General features: G+C 42.4%; 1 pseudogene; it reads left to right on the top strand.

Annotated features, from left to right (window-relative positions):
• On the top strand, positions 1-876 carry LOC116759141 (annotated as a pseudogene).
• Positions 877-10,901: the final 10,025 nt, after the last annotated feature.

Genomic DNA, 10,901 nt, shown 5'->3' with positions numbered 1-10,901 from the left:
ATGAGGAGCCGCTCTGAGCAGCAGGGAGTGCTCACAGATTGTGTGGTAACGAGGGATCCAAACACCAGGCGCTCCAGAGGCTTCGGGTTTGTCACGTATGCCACTGTGGAGGAGGTGGGTGCAGCCATGAAGGCAAGGCCATGCGAGGTGGATGGAAGAGTTGGGGAACCAAAGAGGGCCGTCTCAAGAGAAGATTCTCAAAGACCTGGTGCCCACTTAACTGTGAAAAAGATTTTTGTTGGTGGCATTAAAGAAGACCCTGAAGAACATCGCCGAAGAGATTATTTTGAACAGTATGGGAAAAATTGAAGTGATTGAAATCATGACTGACCGAGGCAGTGGCAAAAAGAGAGGCTTTGCTTTCGTAACCTTTGATGACCATGACTCCGTAGACAAGATTGTCATTCAGAAACGCCACACTGTGAATGGCCACAACTGTGAAGTAAGGAAAGCCCTATCTAAGCAAGAGATGGCTGGTGCTTCATCCAGCCAAAGGGGTCGAAGTGGTTCTGGAAACTTTGATGGTGGTCGTGGCGGTGGTTTTGGTGGGAATGGCAGCTTTGGTCGTGGAGGGAACGTCAGTGGTCGAGATGCCTTTGGTGGCAGTCGTGGTGGCGGTGGCTATGGTGGCAGTGGGATGGCTATAATGGATTCGGTAATGATGGAAGCACTTTAGGAGGTGGTGGAAGCTACAATGCTTTTGGCAGTTACAACAATCAATCTGCAAATTTTGGACCCGTGAAAGGAGGAAACTTTGGAGACAGAAGTTCTTGCCTCTATGGTGGTGGAGGCCAACACTTTGCCAAACCCCAAAACCAAGGTGGCTATGGCGGTTCCAGCAGCAGCAGGAGCTATGGCAGTGGCAGAAGGTTGTAATTACTGCCAGGAAACAAAGCTTAGCAGGAAAGGAGAGCCAGAGAAGTGACGGGGAAGCTACAGGCTACAACAGATTTGTGAACTCAGCCAAGCACAGTGGTGGTGCTACAAAGAAGACATGTTTTAGACAATACCCATGTGTATGGGCAAAAAATCTCAAGGACTGTATTTGTGACTAATTGTATAATAGGTTATTTTAGTTTTTGTTCCGTGGAAAGTGTAAAGCATTTCAACAAAGGGTTTTAATGTAGATTTTTTGTTTTGCACCCATGCTGTTGATTGCTAAATATAATAGTCTGATCATGATGCCGAATAAATGTGTCTTTTTTTTTTTTTTTTGTGGTACACGGGCCTTTCACCACTGTGGCCTCTCCCATTGCAGAGCACAGGCTCCGGATGCGCAGGCTCAGCGGCCATGGCTCACGGGCCCAGCCGCTCCGCGGCATGTGGGATTTTCCCTGACCGGGGCACGAACCCGTGTCCCCTGTAAAACAAAAACGAAAACAAAAACCTCTGAGGAATCCTATTACCAGCTCCCCTTCAAGGAAACCAGCAGCCTTTGTTACAAAAGCTTACGTGCTGTCAGTAAACAGCTTGGAGACAAAGATATTCACTCACTGAGCCTGTTCCATGCCCTTGTTTGACTCTCACAACTATTATTATTCCCTGCAGACAAGGCACTACTATTACTCCCATTTAACAGATGAGGAAGCTGAGCCTCAAGGAGCTTATGTGATTTGCTGAAGATCATGCAGTGAGTGAGTGATAGAATCCAGGTGTTTTAGTTCCCAAATCAGTGGTCATTCCATCAAGTTTCTCCTATTTTACAACGGAGACATGATGACGGATAAAGTATGGTTTTCAAGAAGGAAAAAATCATGACTCATATAAATATAAAATGAACATATGTCAAAGGTGTTCTGTAACTCACTAATCAATGAGGAACTGGTAAGACACTAAAACCAGTGTAAAGAGCACTGAAGAAGTAAGATATTTTGAGGCAGTGTTTGGTAAGATTTTGCTGGGTTAGATGTAAAACTGGTCAATGTCCAACAGGGCAACAAACTATTGCCTTTGAGGTTATCTATTCTAGTGAACATAAATTATTTACATCTCCACTGAACGAAATTCTACAAATTAACCTCTGTCCCCAAAGATTTGTGAAATAGCTCAATGAATAGGAGGTCAAGCGCAGCACCACAGTCTAAGAACACCTTGTAATCTTTTCTGCCTATTTACAAGTTTCAGATAATTTCAGACGGTCTTTCAAACATGACTTTTGGTTGAATTTGACAGATACATAAGAAAAAACATTTTCTCCCTTTTAAGGAAGAAGGTACTTGGGCCATTCTCCTTACACACTGTAGAGTTTCCTTTCTTATGCCATTATGATTGTTGATATCTGATACATTACTATTGTTGACAAGTAATACACACGCCAGTTCAAAACCTACAAGAAATCTGTCATCAGCTTTCTTATGTAAAGATAAAGCTGTGAAAAGCCTTCACATTTGGCAAGAAAACTGACTTTTGAAACATTATGTGATTACTACCTGAAAAGTCTTATGTTCTTGTAGTAACTCACTGAATTTCTAATTAATTGAAATTCTAAGGACAAAAAGTAGATCTTTTCCTATATTAGACAACTAGTATTTACCTGATTAGATTTCTCTGTTATAGTGGAAAGACAGACCAGAGTTGGACTATCTGATTTTTGCCAGTTACGCTAACTTATTTGAACCTTAGTTTCGTTATCTCTAAACTGGTAATAATGCTACACCACATGCATTCCTCAGTTTCAAAGTATTACTAAGTGTTCTTTATCTCTGTATCATAAGTAGCAAAATATTTAACCAAATATAACTGGACCATTTTGATTTTTAAATATCATGCTGTTTTCTGGTAAGATCTTCTTGGGGGGATATAACTGCTTTGACCAACTAGCCACAGCTGATGAGGGTCCATCCATTTAATTTCCCCATAAAGTTAGAGGTTAACTTATAAAAGCTGATATGGTGTGTGTGTGTGTGTTTGACCTGACAGAAGATAACCCCAAATGTTATGTTATTATTGCTCTAAAGGAAGTTGATCAGCTTTATATCTAATCTGACATTCTCATTTTTGCATTCATTTTCTCACTATTATAGCCTTATTTCTCAAATGCTCTTCTTGCCAGCTCTTTTGTCTTTCTGCTGATCCCCTCATTAAGTAGTTAAGTAAAGCTTTATGTTTTCTAATTGTATGAAAAGTTGGGTTTTTTCAGAAGTAGGTTTTTTTTCTTTTATCAGTTTGAGAATTAAGCTTTTAACAAACTAAACAGAAACAAACAAAAAACCCAACAACCCAAACTTGATTCCAGAATCTTGGAAGAACAACACAGATTTTCACCGAATAGTCCCAGAGACAGAGTGGAGGGGATTAACATGCCCAACTGCTAAAATGTGCCCTGTAAGTTTGTCTCCCCAAAGTCCCAGACACGTAAGTAGCTGCCTAAATTCTGTTTGTCCCTCTCCCAGCTCAGTCTTCCAGTTCCCACAGTCCCCAGGCTCTGCTGTTCTCACCACTCTCCCCTCCTCTGGCAGACATACCCTAAGGCGACCCCCCACTGAATGACATTGAATTTTATAATCTTCTCCTTGGGTGAATGTGGGAGGAACATTGCTTGTTTCTAAGCAATAAAATATGGCTGATGTGATGAGATGTATTCCCGTGATTTCATTTCATTATCTAAGACTGTTTTAGCAGATTGGAAGGAGACTCGCCTACTGGCCTCAAAGAAGCCAGCTGCTATTATGTGAACTGGCTATGGAGAGAGCCACATGGCAGAAAATGACAGAGTCCTCGAGGAGCTAAGGGCCTCCATCCCATCACCACAAGGAACTCAATTCTCCCGACACCCACTTGAGCTCGAAAAAGGCCCCCAAGTACCAGGAAGGAACGGAAGCTGACCGGTTCTCAATGCAGCTGGTGAGACCCTAAGCCAGCTAAGCCAGCCTGGACTCGATCCTTTGTGAGTAGATCAAGTGAGATAAATCCGCAGTGAGGTAATAAACGGGTGAGGTTTCAAGCTGCTTAGTTTGGGTTAATTTGTTACAGAGCAAAACCCTCTCGTTCTCTTGGCTTCTTTCATTTGCATCCCCGTAAACTTCCCCTTCTCAGGAAAACTAAAGGATCTTCCTTAGCACCGCACTCCTGAGAAACCAGAGAGTTTGTGTGTGTGTGTGTGTGTGTGTGTGTGTGTGTGTGTGTGCATGCATCAGAAACAGACCGTAAGTCTCACTTCACCGTCTCACTATATTGAGTTACTCATTCCCCTGGTAAAATCTATTGACTAATAACCATCCAGATGCCAGTAGGCTGCTCTCCAATATGTGTGTGCATTTCTGCTTCCACAAGCAAATGGCAGAAGAGCCAATGTTGTTTGTTCCCAAATCTGATCACACCAGTTGTAAATGTTATTGTAAATGACATAGTTAAATATTACATAAACTGAAAGTGGGAAAAGGGAATTTTTTTTTCCTATGAGAAATAGGAGAGGTTCTATAAGGAAAGTGCTGTCATATTAAGTAGAAAAGAGGAAAATAATAGAAACCTAGAAGGATATTGCTCTGGGATTACTTCACAATGTCTTTAAATTCCGGTTCTTTTTAGGGACCTGAACGTTGCACGTTGGTTGTTTATGTAAAGAAGAAGCTGTATAGCTCATTCTGCACTTCAGTTAAAACGAAAGGCCTTGTCCTTACAATACGTTTGATGAATGAAAATGAATATTTGAGATGTGTGTGTAATCTTTCATAATGCTTTCCCACTTTAATTGACTTTTTCAATTATTTGATTGTGCTAGATAAAGGCTCCTTCTGAATTTTAATTTTAATACTTTTTCTGCTTTCACGATAAGATTGCATACAAGAAATTCTGTTTTTAAGAAAAGGAATGTTTTGAGCTTACTGGCTGAAAGTATTTTAGGAAAAATCTAAGGCCTCGTCATAAAGCTAACTCTTGAATTCTACTGTTTATCTTAGAGCAGCAGCAAAAAGAGCTGAAAAGTTAAATGAGAGGTTTGACAGCAAAACAGGAAAGTTATCTCCATGTGGTGGCTCTTGACATGTTTTCAAATGCATAACGTAACAGGGTCGGAAGATACTGTTATTGTTGACCTTGGCAAAGAATAACTGGCTATTGCGAATTAATTTATAAAAGGTAAATAACAAAGGACTCCCAGAGAGGACTTCCTCCCTCCGTCCCTCCTCCCTCCTGCCCACCCCCCTTTCTTCTTGCCTTCCTTCCTTCCTTCTTCTTAGATCTATGGTTTATAACCCATATTTATCTTAAGGCATAATGAGATCCCAAACTTATTCCTGATGGCCAGTACAGGCACATACAACGATCATATCCCTGGAATAAAAATTCAGACAATTGGTTTACCGGTGGGGACAGACTAATTGAAACTGGGACATTAGCTTCTCTTCTGCTTTGGATTTATATAAAGAAGGGCTTGTGACTATTGCTAAGAGCATTAAGAATCTGAATTCAGGACACTGCCTGAAGAGTTGCCTGTAATATTTCTATTTTGTCCTTGGACAGGCCTTTGGAGAAGACAAATACCTCTCTTAGCCAAGGGAGTATTCAAAATCCCACTCCAGAATCTGCAGGAAGGAGGCTGTTAGGAAGTGGGAAAAGAGCATAGTAGATTTGCTTCCGAGATTACTTTGCTTCCTGAGATTACAAAGACTCATGAAAGCGGCTTTCCAGACAATAGGCTCCTTCTTGGGCTCCAAGCTCTAGACACCTGTCCCTTCTTGCCCTGGTCCACCTCCAACCATGCACCTCCTCTGTGAGGCCAAGGGGACATGCCCACCCACAGCCTGCACCTCCCCTTCTAGACCATGCTCCTGGCCTCCAGGTCCTCAAAATCCCCACCCAAAAGGCCAGGGTCTGCTTCTGGGGGCTGTGTGAGACTTTCTCCTGGGTCATCCTCTCAAGGATTGACCATGAGGCCTGTGCTTCCTTGACCCTGAGGGGTGGCTGTTCATAGGGTGACACGAATAGAGTTTAGAGGTGTGGGTGTCTGCATGTGTGTGTGCAAGGCCCCCTGAGTGTGGGACTGAGATAGGGATCGAGAGAGAAAGGAGCAGCTGCAGGCTGGAGGCTGCTCACCATCTTCTGATAAGGAACACTGAGGAACCCATGATTTCTAAATTCAGCCTGGAAGTCCAGGTCCTTATGAAGGTATAGTTATCATGGCAGTAGAATAGAATGTACACACCTTATTTAGCAGCTTGTTACCTTAACTGATAAGTTTTACATATACTTTTCTATATATAGCATGCAGGTCTTCACTGCACTTTGTCCCCCACTCTACATATAGTTGTACTGCTGATAACAATACAAATTAATACAACCCCTATGGAGCAAGCCGGCAACATCTATCAAAATTAGGAGATGCTGCTTTGGGAAATGTTCCCGGTGTTCTCCTTACTTGCTGCAAGTAATAAATCCTTCCTTCTCCCTGCCAAAAAATCTATCGAAATTATAAATGTGTACTCTATGGCTCAGAAATTCCACTTCTGGGAATTGCACAGATGAGTTTGTACAATTGCAAAACAAACTATATACAATGCAATTTTGAAATGACAATTGAAAACAACACATGTTCATCAATAAGAGGTAGTTAAGTAAGTTAGGGTACATCCATACAACGGAATATCATGCAGCTGTAAAAGAAGATGTGGAAGTCCTCTATGGACTGATGTGGAAAGATTTTCGACATTTATTGTTAAACATAAGAGCAAGCTACAGAGCAGGGAGGGAGAAAAGAAAATGGATTCATATTTGCTTGTACTGGAAAAAAAGGATTGGAAAAAATGAATAGAAATTATTACTTTTGTTTATTTGGGGATGTGAGCAAGGTTATATACCTTTGTATGTTATTTTTATTTTTCAACTCCATGAATGTATTATCTATTAAAAATATAGGTATATGTTTTTCATTTTAAAAATGTTATTTTTTCTAAAAGTTAACAAAATATTTTCCATTTTTATTTCTCAAAGGAAGCAATATATATATTATAAAAGAAAACTGATTTCCAAAATGTGGTTTGAGCCCTGGAACTCTCAATCAAATGAGCACCTCTGTAAGCCAGGGCAGGCGGTTCTAGCACTGGGGAGCAATCTCTGACCTCACCCAGGTTCCAGGCAGCGCGGGGCTCCTGGGCACACCACGACTGCACTGTACCCTCACTCGGCCCCTCAGTCTTGGGACCCTCCCCCCCGGTGTCCTGTCTCGTTTCTTCCCTCCTCAAAGCTCCCCACACCCACTCTCCACCCAGGGGCTCATGCACAATCTCCTAAAGAGGCCAGAAGAGGGGGCCTCTGAGCAGCTTCTAAACCCAGGGCCTGGTTTCCTCTCGGCATGGGGTGGGGCTGGGAGCCAGGAAAAAGCTCCGAGAACACAAATAGTCTCCTTCATCCTGATTCTTCTGCAGCAGCAAACACCGAGCATGACTGAATATCGGAATAAAATTGTGTACTTTACGTAGACGAGGAGCTGCTCTAGGGGATTCTAAAAGCCTCTTCACAGCCTTTTTGGCTGAGAACGTGGACTTAAAGAACTCCCCTGTTTCCAAGAAAATCACTGTTGCAGGGGAGTCGGCTACTTCTGTTTGGCACCCAGGGCCCCAGAAGGGGCCTCTGGAGGCCTGAGGGAAGTGGGTGGAGTAGGACTGTATCCAGGAAGCCTGGGTCTCCGGCCACTGCCTTGGCGGCAGCTCCCAGCCCAGGCCTCTGGGGCGTCCACGCCCCCGTCCTGGGCAGAGGCTGCTGGCAGCAGCACATAGGGAGCCACTGAGACCCAGAAACTCAGGACAATGACCAGTTTCTCCAAGGGATGCCGCTTCCTGCTTCCCTAGGACTCAAAGCAGCATGGAGAGGAGGGGCGGCCAGTAGGAGCATGTTTGGTCTGATGAATTCCTTCCTACACAAGGACCCTGAGTCTCCCTGCTCTGAGAGGGAAGGGGGCTTGAGCCTCCTTGGTTAAGCTCCCCAGAGGAGAAGCTAGAATTTTAACAGGGCTGGTGGTGTAGAGGGTTGTTACCATTGCTCTAGGTGAGAGTAACACTGCTGGGGGGGGGGGGGGCTTTTTATGCTATTTTGCACATTTAAATATCGTATGTTTCATTCTACATTCTATTTGTTGTTTCTTCCTTAGTTCATCACATCCTTCTTCACTGTCTCAAAGAAGGATCAAGAGCAGGCCTTTAACAGACTCCAGTCTTGTCTGCTCAAGGGGAACCTAGTGCAGGGATGTAAACCCAGGACTGGGCATTGCTCTTCACTCATGACAGGGCCCCTGCTTCTCACGGTCCCCCTTCCTGGCTGTTGCCTTTGGTGTGAGAGCCTGAATATACAAAACAGACAATGATCAGACTACACATAAGAATAGAACTCTGACCCACAACCTGCAGCAGCCAGCGGAGAAAACCAGCTCATTATCTACAATAAGCAGCCCAGGAAGCCAGTTTGCTGTCTATGGGTCAGACTTGTAGAAAGTCAGGCCGTATCTCTAGTAATTGCTCCAGGAAACCAAACAGTAAGCCCTGTAACAATTGACCCCAGATGGCCAGGACTTGATTAATAACTGACAGCTTCCCTAATTTTTGTCCCCACTTCTAATTTAGGACCAACCTGAGGAAGTGAAATACGCACTTCTAACCAATCGTAAGAGGCTGTGCTTCTAGGTAGCCTGCCATAGCTTCCCTATGCCAGCCGCCTCCAATCAGGGCACACTGGAAGGCTTCCCCTTTTTCCAAAGTTCTCCCACTCCTCAGCCTGCCTTTGAGTCTCAGCCAACACAAGTGAGAGATGGTGGCTGACTCCCTTGCTGTAGCAATCCCTGAGTAAATTGCCTTTGCCTGTTTCATATTTGGGCAGCCTTTGTTTATTTCCATGATTGCCACAGTTTTCCAAATCTCCCTAATTCTCACATCTAACCCAAAGGCAACACTTGAAGGCTAACAATGATTACTCAAAATATTTATAATAATATTTATTATTTACTTAATACATGTAAATATTTTTTAAAGTTTTCTGAGGCGGGGGAAAAGGATTAAAAGTATTTGAATGTTGGGAACCTGGAAGTATATACACGTGTGTCTGTATTTTGATTCTTATAAAATAGTTCCTCATAAAACTTTTTTCATGTATGTTTTCTTTTAACGTAAACATGACAATATCTCAGTCTACTGGTGTGAATTTACAGAGCTGATTATAGACGTTTTGGAAGGAGGTCAGCACTGGAGGAAATAACACTGGCTTGTTGATCAGTAACCTCTTTCAGTTTAAGGATTTTGTAACAGCTGAAAGTGGTACATGCACAGTTGCAGTTTTCAGTTTCACCAGAGGATGGCGCCCATACTTCTCTGATAGGTTTTGCCAGGATGCTTCGGCGTCCTCTCAAGCGGCATCTGAGAGACATTTTAAAGACTGGTTACCTAAACTGTTAACCAAATTAAGGTTTTTATTATTAATTCAGCTTTATATACAGTTAAAAATGAGTATAAGTCTATAACGTCTTCAGAACAATTTATGCCAAAGAATAAAGCAGCCTGAAATGAATGGAAAGCTACTTATTTCCTGTAACTGTACTCTCACTTTATATTTAATTTATACAACTTTCAAAAACCAGTTTTTACAAGTCAGATCTTTCAAAATTTCCATTTTCTTGCCATCTGCTGCTTTGTAGATCAGCCATTTAATATTAAAACTTGCTCAGAAGCTGTGCTCTTTAACGCACGCACTAGCTCATCAGGTGATTCCTTAGTTGAGCTGTTTGCTCCTCAGCTGAGAGGCAGAGTGCAAGTCGCCGGTCTGTCTTCTCGGCTTCCCTGGCTTGAACCAAAGGTATGGTCATTTTCTGGTCTCCTCTTCCTTGACTCCCCTCATTTGTTCAATGGTGTCTTCTGAACAGGAGTGACCATAATTTTTCCTCCTTAAACTTTGTATCCTGGAGACTCAAGAGCTGTCTGGAGGTAGTAGAAGTCTTTGCTCAGAAACTGTGCTTTTCTTTGGGAAGATGACCCCAACCTCACTTATATTACATAATCGACTCAAAAGCAACCACAATCAACTCACATAAATTCTTTTAACATAAGTTGAATCCATACATGGGAGGTTTTGATGTGCCATGAAGTGGGAACAGTGAATTTATAAAGTGCTAATAAAATGAGGATGTCATAGAGGTTCACAATCCTTTATCTGAAATTCTTGGGGTCAGATGTGCTTTGGAATTCAGAATGTTTTGAATTCATAAATTTAATCCAGTGTATATACCGCATATTATGTAATACTCCAGAAGGGTCTAGGGCAACTCCCCATAATCAAAACATTACTACTTCTAAAGAGGAACATGAATATTCACATTAAGTGGGATGAAGACTAAATGGCCTCATGTCATGTCATGTCAGGTTTTGCCTCCAAATGAGCTAGGAAAAACCTTTGGTTATAGGAGATTTTTGGATTTGGGGAATGCAGATAAGGTATTATGGAGCTATATTAGGTGATTTTCATGTGCTATGTCATTTAATCCTCACAGGTGTCCTATGTTAACCATAAGGATATAAGAATATGGGGAACCTGAGGATCAGAGTGGTTAAGTAACTTACCCCATGTCACACAGCAGAGCCAACATTCAAACCTTGGCCTGATTCCAAAAGGCAAAATGTTGCATTATCTCCCACATTTACTAAAAATACTAAATATTCTAAAATACTAAAAAAACTTTAACTTCTTTGCCAATTTTGTTTTTTTCGCCCATATTTTGCACTCTTCTTTATTTTCTTTGGGGTCCATGACAGAGAATATGAAGGCATAGTGAATTATTCCACCATGATGGACGGAGGTAAAGCCTCTCCCTGGCATCTTCACGGAGCAGCCTTGCCTGGCTGCAATGCTGAAAAGCAAACAGTCAACACTGAAAATGGCAGATTTTCCAGTGGTTAGAGATTCCTGTTGTGCCCTTGGTCCACACA

The sequence above is a fragment of the Phocoena sinus genome, chromosome 9 (genome assembly GCF_008692025.1).
Source record: "Phocoena sinus isolate mPhoSin1 chromosome 9, mPhoSin1.pri, whole genome shotgun sequence".
Taxonomy (NCBI): domain Eukaryota; kingdom Metazoa; phylum Chordata; class Mammalia; order Artiodactyla; family Phocoenidae; genus Phocoena; species Phocoena sinus.
This window is presented reverse-complemented; position numbering and strand designations above follow the sequence as displayed.